The sequence below is a fragment of the Triticum aestivum genome, chromosome 7A (assembly GCF_018294505.1).
Source record: "Triticum aestivum cultivar Chinese Spring chromosome 7A, IWGSC CS RefSeq v2.1, whole genome shotgun sequence".
NCBI classification, from domain to species: domain Eukaryota; kingdom Viridiplantae; phylum Streptophyta; class Magnoliopsida; order Poales; family Poaceae; genus Triticum; species Triticum aestivum.
The window spans coordinates 588,771,842-588,785,245 of record NC_057812.1 but is presented as its reverse complement, the minus strand read 5'-3'; positions in this window follow the sequence as shown (position 1 = coordinate 588,785,245).

Here is a 13,404-nt window from a genome sequence, read left to right as displayed (position 1 = left end):
TTCTTGCCCCTTTATTAAAATGATTTCCGAGGCTTTCAATTTCCTCATTTCAACTTTCGGAATATAGACATGATGCACACATGAAGCTAGCCTAGAGCATTACCAGAAGCTAGGGATGTGACAACTCACCCCCACTAAACAAGAATCTCGACCCGAGATTCAAGTGTAGGGTAAGACGAAGGGGAACGCAACCTAACACAATCTTCACGATCCAGGTTGCCCTTCATAAGAACATTGATTCGATCACCATCATTGTCTTGTCGTCTTGCTCTGAGAACTCCAGCCAACATGACAACGAGAGGAGAAGGAGACTCTAGAAGGATCAACCTTCTCAAAGGTCGAACAACTCAGGATTAACTCTCGGAATGAGACGTAACAACATCACTCGAGCTGAGACACAAAACACACATCTAGAGGGATGGAGTGGAACAAATGACGAGGGTTCACTAGGTAGACAACAATTCCACACCTAAGAGGGTGGTGAACGGTTGTCAAATAGCGAGGAGTTGAGTTGCCATGATACCATAACGAGACACCTTAGGAACCGTGACTCGTAGAAATATCCCCTTAAGTGGCAAAAAGAATTACCTTTGATTCAAAGATCATTGAAACTCTTTATACCAGCTTAAGGCAAATCATAATCGATCATTTAGAGGGGTTCGGTAGAATGGCATACTCGAACTTGGATGATGTGGATTACCTTGTTGAAGACAACGTAATGGATGAATTTGCTTACCACCGAAAATGGAAGAGATCCATGGTAGAATGGCACATTGGCGGTGCAAGCTGGGAACAGAATGCAAATGCTGGGAATGATTCTGGTAACTGGGGAAAGAACCCAATAATAGAGAGTGAACTCACTGTTTGAAAGTTATAGCATAATCGAGGTAACTGAGAGCAATCCCAGTTAGTGTCGATGATAACACCTAGCGCTTGTGCGTGCTCTCAAGAACTTGAGCATTTCCATAATCATCAAGATTTTACCAATATCCGTGTCAAGGATCCTGGCAACACAACTTTCTACCATGATGAATGGTGATGGAGGATGCAGATGCAAAGGAAGATAACACCTTCTCAGATTTTACCTTAGCGAGGCCAAGCAAATAAAATCTGGATGATCGACCGAGAGACATTTAGCACTCCGCTCCTAATGTTCTCCTTGATGTGCTAGTGTAACCCATTCATAGATATAGTTTGATATCTAGAACATCAAGTAAAAGGTCGGACTTCGGGATCTCAAAAATCCATAGGGGCAACTAGGGAGTAAATCCTACGAAATCCCTATGGGGAGGTGGCCAACTTCCTCAATCAAGATATTATAATAACAGGTCTTCCGGCGGGGTGTGTTGGCCACGACATCCACTTTACCGGTTATCGCGAGACCAATATTATAGTTCTTGGGAAATGTTCCAACCCATCATATCTGCCTGAGATTCAGATCTGGTTGGTGTCAGGATATTCCATACTCATCGAGTCTAGGAAGAAAACGAAAGTTTGCAACACAATTCGATGAGATGACGTTGCGAGATTCTCGGGAATGAACTACGATAGCAAGCTCCAAAACATGAGCTGGTTCTGCTACAAACATGTGAACACGTTGTCCCAGACAAGCATGGCCACGTAGTAGTCTTGCAATAAAACACTGCCGAGTTCTGGTGGGGAACCATAATCAAGGATATTGAAGTCTTTACGCAAGTCCATGGATTAGATCCCAAGCATAGACTTCTTTTCCTTGAACAAGTCAATCAGTGGCTTAGTGTGCTGGGGATACATATAGAATGAAGGTTGCAAGTCTCCAGACTACAGAATACTTCGCACGTGTGCATGACTGATTTGGGGATGATTCCAAAGGAAACAAAACAATCTTCCTCGAATTCACGACGGCAACTTACATCAAATGCACGTGAATCAAAGGAAGTCACTTCTTTCATCCAAACATATACTTCATGAACGGGGCATGAAGAAAATGCTTACACAAGTTTCCAACACTAGCTTAATGTTTAACAAAATCATGGAGGAGATAAGGATGTTGTCAATGGGCTCAACAGCAATTCATCCGGGTTCCCTTTTAAAAGGAATTCCATAGTTAAGTGAACACGGTGATAGCATTGGTTAGACCAAAAAATATAATGGTGTATGCTCGAGGAAAAACCACGAGTAATAACAACATTACAAACATCGTTGGTACTGATTTGATTTGATGATAGCCCACACTCAAATCAAAGGATTGATAAGACAATAGGTCCAACAACTGATCACAGGGACCAATCGATGAAGATATCATCTTTCTTCAACACACACTACACAAGAATATCCCTTTAGAACGAACTAAGTCAGGCAAGCTTTTATCTTCAACTCTCCAAGTTGTTGTCTAGCTTAACCAACTAGCTCAGGGATATCTAACACCGATCTTGGAGAGAGGGTGGTTCACAAGAAACCAACTTGATCACGAGCTCAACACAGCGGTCAGGTGACAACCTGGTAATACTTCCGAGAAGATCTTCGGAAAATCACGAACCACCGGTATGTTACTAAGCTCGAGAACAATCTTGCTTTCCAGGGCAAGACGATATGATCAAATAAGCAAGGATTGGCACTATCCTAACTCACTGATCGGAGAGTGCACCAGAATAAGGACTAGGTAGCACGAATAGTCTTAGAATGATGATTCAAGAACCAACACGCTAAGAATGAAATTATTGTCCTTTAACTACCAAGCAACGAGGTTGCTAGGAGTATTGATTTCACACATCACGATTCACTTGTCGACATTCCGGTTACAATAACACAGGAACCGAGGAATGAACAATGATGGCAAGAAGTATCACTGTACCAAGAGTTCATAGGGTGGTGTGCAATTCCTATAACAATCCCGATATAAAGATGGTAATACTCCAAGGTAGAACAGAGCAAAATCTGGATTGGCATTTTGATCTGCGGAGCACAACTTCTTTGACCCAATCCTGGATATGGAAGAGGTACTGGAGTTTGTTTCTCCTGGTCATTCTATGATAGAATGGCTTGACGGACCACAAGAGTAATAGGCATCGATAAACGAACGCACGCATACTCTTGACTATCAATTGATAGGCGAGGGTCGGAAACAACTAAGATGGAACAACTCAAAAGAACATATGATTTTTTGAGTTGTGGATGCATGGATTAGCATGTCGAACGAAGTTCAACATATTTCTTCCGGATAACCCATGCAGAAAGGTAGAACTGGCAGAGCCACAATATATCATGGAGAACTCATCGAGAGCACTCTTGTTGTCATCTTTTGGTTCAGAAGAACTCCTGCCAAGAATGGTTCATGGTAATTGGAAGAAGGATGTACCACGAACCTCGAGGACTATCGCAAAGGTTATTAATAACCTAAAGGAACTAGCAAACCCTATCAACATGAAGTAAGTAGAGTGAATCTCGGGTTCAGAACCCAGGAGTAGAATGCCTACTACTAAGTAGCACCACGGGATGCTTTCGAGAATGATGGCCAGAATCTTCACACTGGGAACACAAAACATTGCTAGATTACTAGGTGACTCCCTAAAACACCTAGGGTCATAATAATAACTCCAACATAAATGTCAAGGCAATAGAATACCTCAACTCAACAATTAGTGTGATTGAGCTGGCATAAAGGAACATCGAAACCAGAGGGAAAGGATTTTGCAAATGCATCAGACTATTTAGAAACCTGGGATGACTCGGACAGCATAACGGCTGTAAATGCTCAGAAAAGATTTGAGACATTCACAAAAATGGTGGCATAACCACTCAGAAGCACAATATCAAGGTTTCGAGATCATCAGTTAACATACAGAAGTAGTAGGAACTGAAACGAGGCTTAAGTCCAACAATTCTATAAGTCTACGGATTAGTAACACGTGATCCTGATAGAAAGAAGAGAAAGCCTAGTTCTTAATCCCCGTAGGAAAGATAAGATGACTCAGATCAGAAGGCATAAGGTATAAGGAGTAAAAAGAGCCTTACGTTCCATCCCACAATCAATTCCCTTATATAACTAAAGAATTTCTAGACTCAACTTCGACCAGTTTGGCTTGGTAATCCTACAGGCAGTCAAGCTCTGATACCAACGCTGTCAGGACCCCGACTCAATGCCACATCGATCTAGCATGTAACACCTCATATCACTTTGCGGCCTCACGCACGGTATTCCCACGGGTGTCGCCTTACCTTTGCCCGGGACCGTTTGCGCCTTTTGGCACACGTATATGATAGTGTCGCTAGCATCCATATGATAAGGAGCCCGGGCTGACATGGCTAGTCGTAAACCCAAAGTGGCACAAACTTACAGGGACAGGCATCCATGACCCAGCATCGAACGTGTCGGTCATCAGCGAGTGAATCCAGGCTGTAGCACTGGGCTAGCAGGACTCCGGTGAACCGGGCTGTAGCGGGCTAACAGGACTCCGGTATTCATCGCGTGACATTTCCCCGAAGGGACAGACACAGGAACGAAGAAGGACACATGCCGGCCAGCCTAAGTGTTCCGGAGCAGTAGCAAGCTACCATGGCTCGGTGGAAACACTAGGAGACATTTCCCGGTAAGAGAGGCTACTAAGGATAAACAACTAGATAGTCAGATCCCACACATACCAAGCATTTCAATAACATACACACAATATGCTCGATATGTGCAAATACAACATGGCATCACAACATGACTCTACGACTCAAGTATTTATTCATTAGGCTCCGAGGAGCGAGATATTACAAACATGGGTCTCATGACCCAACATTCAGAGCATACAAGTCAAAGCACAAGCGGAAGCTATCATGTCTGAGTACAGACATCTATAAATGAAAAGGCTGAGAAGCCTGACTATCTACCAGATCCTGCCGAGGGCACAAGATCGTAGCTGAGGTAACAAGCTAAACGTCGAAGTCCACGTGGAACTACTAGTGAGACTGAAGTCTCTCTGCAAAAACATAAAATAGGCAAACGTGAGTACAAATGTACCCAGCAAGACTTACATCAGAACTAACTACATATGCATCATTATCAACAAAGGGGATGGTGGGGTTTAACTGCAGCAAGCCAGCTTTGACTCGGTGGCTATCCTAAACTACGACTGCAAGTAACTCTTTGAGGTGGCGCACACGAGTCCACATATTCACCATATCAATACACCACTATGGATCCGCTCCCGTCTCCCTACGAGAACGCCATCCATAGCACTCACGCTTATCTTGCGTATTTTAGAGTATCCACTTTCACTTGTCTATGAACTGATATAAGCAACCCAGAAGTCCTTTACCGCGGACACGGCTATTCGAATAGATGATATTAACCCTGCAGGGGTGTACTTCTTCATACATGTTTCCACCACTTAGCGTCTGCACACGACATGTGCTCGGCAGACTTCAAGCGAAAGCCGACGTGGGTGTAGACCACGACCTACCTAAACACTCAAGTCTCTAGTCCAGGTTTATCGCCTATTCGGGTTCCATCCATGAGGAGATCCGGCCGGAGTTTCGCTCACAGCCCCAAACGATGTGAACAGGGTTCCGTGACACCAAACGGGCACCCGGTATACCCGGCCACGTGCCTACCGCATCACAGCCCACCCCTACGGTCAGCGCTGTCCACGGCCTCCAGCATACTACAAACACCAGAAACTACTTGCAACTCCTGGACAGAGGACAGGGTGAATAAGAAGTCGAGCGGGGTCATATTTCAGGGCCCAATGTATGGTAGTAGCTGAATCATGGATCACAAACACAGAACTCAGTTCCTGAGGACGGCTGCAATGAGACAACCCACCATGTACTCCTACATGGCCTCTCACCGCTACCTTTACCAAATCGTGTTCACACACTTAGCTCACACACAGTAGGACATGTTCACACACCTCTGATTCATCCCCGATGAATCAGACCTGACTCAACTCTAAGCAGTAGCAGGCATGACAAACAAACATGAATGAGTAGGCACAACAGGGCTCAAACAACTCCTACTCATGCTAGTGGGTTTCATCTATTTACTGTGGCAATGACAGGTCATGCAAAGGATAAAGGGGTTCAGCTACCGCAACAAGTAACAGATGAATCGTTGTTGTCCTAATGCAGTAAAAGAGAGCAGGAGCGAGAGAGTGGGATTTTATCGGAATGAACAAGGGGGTTTTGCTTGCCTGGCACTTCTGAAGATAACATTGAGTCTTCATCAGTGTCAACGATCACATCATCGGTACAACGTCTATCGAGGGGGAACAACACCGGCAAACACAGAAGAAACACGATCAATGCAATGCACAATATGATGCATGCTATTACATGGCAATATGAATGTGTTTTGGGCTAATGCACCTAGCTATGATTTAAATGAAGTTGGTTTGAATACATGATTCAAATTCCAACTCCATATTTGATTATTTAAATGCCCTTTATATGATTTGTGCTAAACAGCAGCTATAAGTTGTTCTAACATGCATGAAAATGGTACAGATGGATTCCTTGAATTTTTTTGATAATTTTTCATATATAAATTATTTAATTTGGAGTTACGGTTGAATTTCTATGAATTTTAGAAGTTTATACAATTTCCTGGAATTTCCTGATTATTTATAAAATAAACTAAATTCCAGAAAAGGAATATTGCGTCAGCATGGCGTAAGGCTGAGGTCAGCAGGTCAACTGGGTCGCCCAGAGTCAAACCTGACGTTTGGGGGCCACACGTCGGTGTCATAGTTAGTTAACAGGGGGTTATTTTTCTTAATTAAAGGATTAGGGGGGGTCGGGGCCCACTGGTCAGTGTTAGTGGCTAATTAGGTTTAGTTAATATTTAACTAAAGTTAGCAGGGCCTGGCCCCACTAGTCAGCGACCCTGGGGGCTCAAACCCCAGGTCAAACAAGTCAAACCCGCCGGCGACATGACGCCGGCGAGGCCCGAGACGGCGGCGATGCGCAGAATCGCAGCACAGGCCACGGTTCGAGGCGCGGATGGCACCGTTGGAACCCTGGGCCTCGTCCACGTCGGCTGGTGCTAGAGGGGTCGCCGGAGATGACCTAAATCGACGGCGGTGTCCGCTTCCGCGGCGGCCGGAGTTCGGGCGCCGACCGATTCGACGCTATGGTGCACTACGGGAGGAACTGGTGGGTGCTGCGGGCTCCTGAGGTTGCGGTGAGCACGACGGTGGGCTCGGGAACGAGCTGCGGTGGCTGTGGCCACGGCCACGCCATGGCCGGCGGCGAGAAGCTCTCGGCCGCGGTGGAGAAAGAAGCTAGGGGATGAGCGCGAGCTTGAGAGAAGGGGGAAGAGGAAGAGAGGCTCACAGTGGATCGAACGGAGGGGTCGGCGAGCTCGGGGAAGCTTCTGCGACGGCGAATTTACGGCGGCGGTCCTCGGTGGCCGAGGAGGGGAACGGCGGAGCTAGCGGCATCCAGGGGCTTCCGGTGCCTTTCGTCTGGGTGAGGATGAAGAGGGAGGCGAGGCGGAGCTTCCTGGGGCGTCGGTGAGGCGTGGGGTGGCTGGTAGGCGTGGCTACGGCGAGCGGCGGCGACGAGCTCCGTTCGGTCGCGGGAGAGAGAGGGGCCAGAGGGGGATAGGGACGGAGGGAGAGACACGGGAGAGTGGCGAGAGGTGCAAGGGGTCGAGGGGAGTGCGTGGCACCCTCGGGTGCCTCCAGCGGCGAGCAGGTAAGCAGGAGGTGGCCGGGGCTCTCGGGCGCGCGCCACACCTCGGTCCTTCTGGCGAGGAGGAAGACGACAGGGGGGAGTGGAGATGGGATGGGCCGGTTTCTGCAGCAGGCCGCACAGGTAGGCGCCAGGTAAGTGGCCTGGTGGCCTTCTCTCTTTTTTTTATATTTTTGTTCTGTTTTCTATTTAATTGCCACTGAATTCAAATTCAAACAAATTTGAAAACAATGCCAAAACTCCCCTGGATGATTTTATGTCACTTAAGGTCTACTCCTCATAAACATAAAATATCTCAGGGCATTTGAAAATATATTCATTATATATTATGAATATAACTCCAAATTCAAATAAAATATTGATTTAAAATCAGAGCCCAAATAATTCCTTAGAAATGTCCCACAATTTTGGTTTGATTTATAACTCTTGCCAAAATTGTCAGAGCTATTTCTAGGCCATTTTGGATTTACTGATTGCAATTTTAGGCTTTCTTGCCCCTTTATTAAAATGATTTCCGAGGCTTTCAATTTCCTCATTTCAACTTTCGGAATATAGACATGATGCACACATGAAGCTAGCCTAGAGCATTACCAGAAGCTAGGGATGTGACAAGAATGCACTGTTTGAAAAGTTGAAGAACAAGATTTATCTGGCTGTTCGAAAGGATGTTGAGGAGTCAATGATGATGACGTAGAAGACTCTAACACTGACAGATAGCCACAAGATGGGAGGGGAGGCGGGCATGGATGATGCTGCTTATTGTGTGACAACACTGCAAAAGAGTAGATGTGCATCAACTGACCCCAGCGACACTGAGACTGCAGCTGCTCGTGATGATGCTATATCTGATCTATCTAGAATGAAAGACAGACTGAAGGGCGTGCTTACACATTATGAAGGTACATTGAAATGTGCAACAGCCTGGGTTTGCCCACCCTTCTTGGAAGATGGCCTCTTCTTGGACAATGTGCCATTGAAGTCGGGCTATGTGAAGTGCTACGTGACTGAAGTAAAGCCTGGATTCAATGAATTTTCCCTGAAGAATGTCCTAGGAGACTTCGATGAGCAAAGGACCTTGGGAGAAACACTGTTACATCACATCCAGTGGCCACGAAAGGAAATAGAGTTCATTAATGAGATCCCTAAAGCCCCGCCAAGAGCAACCACTGTCACCCCTCAACTGGTGATGCTCTCCTTGCCAGAGCAGCTCTCGCAGGCTGATGCATCAACCTGTGATCAGCCGGACCGACTTTGTGGCGTACATGCCATGTCATCCTCCGCCCCAAAGTAGCCAGTGGCAAGGCCTACAACTGCTGATGAGGCACCACCGGTTCAGATGCCGGCCGCTGAAGCAGCGGGGGGAGACCCAGCTGCAGCACATGCTCAACACACCAACCTGGTGGAACAGACTGCTAAGTAGTCTGATGCTTCGGGACCGCCTGCTAAGCAGTCTGTAGGTCCAGAACCGACTGCTCATTAGTCCATCGGTCCGCAGGCGCGTGATCAACATACCAATGCGTCAGCACTTCCTGCTCAGCAAACCAAGGCGTTGGCACGGCCTCCTCAACACATCGACAAGTTGGCACCACCTACGCAGAAACCGGACATAGCTTCAACGCATGGTCAGTAGTCCGATGCCTCTGCTCCTACAGCCCAGCAGTTCATCACTGCCGCACCGTCAGCTCAGCAGTTCGGCATATATAAACAGTCTGCTAAGAAGTCCGTCCAAGCTTCACCATCTACTCGGCAGTCTATTGTGCAGGCAACCTGACGTTCTGCCAGAAATGCTTCAAGTATCAAGAAGGAAGTGGCCAAAAAGGCTACACCCATGACCACGAGGAAGCGCAGCGAGAAAGTGAAGAGGAATGAGAACGATTGCCTCTTACTTAAAGCACTCATCACCCAGAACCAAATTAACAACAACTTGTTCGAATTGGGGAGTAATATTATTTCTGACGCCATGGATGATGAAGAAGTGGAATTGTTGCTTGCTAAAAGAAAAGTAGACGTACTTGAAGCACACAATTACGTCCATGGCCAGCCATTTCTTGTTGGTGAATACTTTGATGAGTGCAGCTCCAGTTGCCGCGAGTTACATGAATATTGCATGGATCAAATGTCAGAAGTTCATCACCATTTGCTAGTCCACTACAACAGAGATCATTTCTGACACGGTGCTGGTTCCATCATTGTGATATTCAAGGACTTACATCTCTTCTTCAACTTCAACGTGCTCGATGCCACTCTTGCTAGATGCGTGATTTTGTAAGTACTTAACAAACTCTGATCAACTTCTCCATACAAGGTTGTAAATGATAAACATCTAACTGCATTTTATTCCTCTCAGGGGATTGAACGTGCTGAGAAGATCAAGTGAGAGTGTGTATTTCATAGATCCTGCATTAGCAAATGGCACAACATTACATGAAAATGACCGACGGACTGGGCCGTTAACACGGTCGTACGTATCTTCAAAAACACGTCCCATGTAGAATCATTTCTCTGGCCATATCATGAAGGATAAGTCGGGTAAACAACCACGCATACACTGATTGTCTTTCAGATTTCGACATCATTCGTAAGTTCATGGCTTTGTTAATATGTAGCAATCACTGGATATTGGTGTAGACTAAGGCATAGCCTAGTGGTGGGAAGGGGCAGATGCCTTCCCACCCACCCAGGTTCAAGGCATGGTACTTGCAATTTGGGTTTGTTGCACAAATTATACTATAGGGGGTTCCCTTACAGTCTTCCTGTCAAAAAAATCACTGGATATTGGTATTCATTGTTCCAAAGAAGAACACAGTTTACTACATCAATTCTCTCAGAGAGTCAACAAATGCCCAGGATCTAGCGCATCTTCAGCTATTCTTGGATAGGTATTGAATTCTATGATGTTGAAATTAATTTGCATTCATATCTGGTTCAATAATTCATGTTGTCAAAATTCATCATCATTTGCAGTGTGCTCGCATTGTGGGAAACTAAAACAGGGAACCTGTTCAAGAGGAAACTACCTCTGCAGCATGAGATCGTTTCTCCGGTAACACACCGAAATCCATTATTTTCGGAAAATTTATCCAATAGTCAGCAAATACCTTTCCTTACGCTAGTCAAATGTTCAAGATTCTAAATAAACCTATTTCTATTTCTTCCAACAAAAAAATAATACATCTAACACCGGTTAGGTTGTTCCTAACAGGACAAATACATGACTAATTCTGTACAAAAAAATTCAGTTTCCTCAGAAAGAAGCAGGGACCAACCTTTGTGGATACTATGTTTGCAGACACATGATCTCCATCTGCAAATCTGCTGATAGTTGTGACGATCCTCGTGAATTAGTACTAGTAAGTCTATCTTAATTAATATCTTATACTCCACTCATATGGCACATTCCGATCTTAAAAATACTGCAGCTCATCTTAAAACCGAGGACCCCTGAACCGCTCCTGGCTGGTGAATTGTTGATGGTTCGGAGATTTATCAGTGACTTCTTCCTGGATCACTACATCAATCCCACCGGTGATAATGAAGATTTCAGCATCCCTTCTCCTGAAACATTGAGTAAGAGTTAGCCAATAAACATATAATGCATGCATCCATTGTTTTCCATTTGATGAGGTTTTTGTATTTCGTACACTATGATTAATTATGTAATGCATATATGTATGGACAAATCATTGGAATTTAGCTACCATATATTCAATTGCAATTGTTGCCAAATCTGATGAATGTTCTTCCTATGGACACTATTTGTTCAATTGAATATTGTGGCGAATTTGCTTTTTGCGTGCCGATTCAAAATGTGATATTTATGTTTATTTGTTCAATTGAATATTGTGGCGAATTTGCTTTTTGCATGCCAGTTCAAAATAGGATATTTTTGTTTTAATCTGGCAATTGCTCCGCACACGGTTCAACTAAATGAGTGTGCGATCCACGTCAGAAAGCATACGTCAATCGTATTGGAACCATCGGTGATACACAGCAGACCGCAAACGATTCGCAGTGCTACTACGTGTGCGTAGGTTCTTCGAAACCGTTTGTGATATCGCATTATCGCACACGAGAACTGGGAGTAAGCCGTGCACAATGCAAAATACAATCCCAGCCGTATTTTTTCAGGAAACGTGTGGGATCCCAAACGAAAAGCACACGTCACTCTTGCGGCAACCGTCGGTGATACCTAACAAATCACAAACGGCCCGCAACACTTGTATGTGTGCGAAGGGGCTCCTAGACCATTTGTGATAGAACATTATCGTAGACAGTAATTGTTGGAAAACGTGTGCGATGGAGTCTAGCATGGCAGACGAGTTACGCAGAAAACTCGTGTGCGATAGGGCACAAATCACACACAGTTCATATGTTGGCCCGTGTGCCCTACATACTGTTTCCCAAACGGTTCGTTACGATAGACCGTATGGTTTCACTTCGTCATTAGAAATGCTTAATCGCCGATACCACACATGCGAAAGAATTTAGTGAGTGCTGCATCGCACATGATTACATTTTGGAAGGCCTCTGGATCACTGTTCCATATCCCCGACGGTTTCTGGGTTGTGTGGGAAGGACCCCCTATCGCACACACTCACTTGGCGACAGTTCCGAAGGCCGTCATAGAAAGGGGTAAAAAACCGTATGTTTAGGACCGACGCGCACCAGTGAACTGTCAAGAGGGGGCCATAAACCCTCATCATGTTAGGGACGCAAAATCAAGGAACATAACACCGATATGACGGAAACTAGGGCGGCAAGAGTGGAACAAAACACCAGGCAAAAGGCGGAGCCTTCCACCCTTTACCAAGTATATAGATGCATTAATTAAATAAGAGATATTGTGATATCCCATGATATCCATGTCCCGACATGGAACAAACTGCAACTGCACCTGCCACTAGCAACACTATAAGAGGGGCTGAGCAAAGCGGTAACATAGCCAAACAACAGTTTGCTGGGATGGTGGGAAAAGGTTAGAGGCTGTTTCATGGCATATTGGGAGGCTTGATAAACAAGTGGTAGGTAGTGCAACATAGCAGTAGCATCGAGAAAACTAGCAAAGCAAAGATAGTAGTGGTATCCAGGTTAATGACCATCTTGCCTGAAATCCCGCTAGGAAGAAGACCGAATCCAAGAAGTAGACGAACCAACATAGTCGAACGGATCCTCACAATCACAACGTAACCGGAACTATTGGGAAGAAGCACAACTGGAAAGATGCAAACAACATGGTAAACAACCATCACATAAACATGGCATGATGCGCAGCCAAGTATGATGCATGTCCGGTTTAATGAGTCATGGCATGACAAAGTGCAACAAACAATACTACAAATTAAGTGGAGCTCAATATGCAATGAGTTGCATATTGACAAAATACCACATTCAATTATTTAGTTCGCTCTCATTTATGTACACAACAATATTAAATGTTGGTTAACATGGCAAGAGGTGAAGCATAAGTAAACTAACTATTTAGGCTAGTTTAAATGAGGCCGGAACAACGAACAACCATTCTGGAAAATCCCCATATGCATATTTTGAATTTGGTACTGTTCTGCCTAAAACCATATTTTAGAATTGTTAAACATGCAAAATAAGTTTTACCATTTTAAACTATGCATTTTTCTACCCCATTTACATATCAAGTTTATTAAATTCGGAGCTACGGTTATTTAGTTATTAAATAAATCATTTTAGCATGGCATTTAGCAAATTAATGCAAATAGCAGGTTTAAACATTTT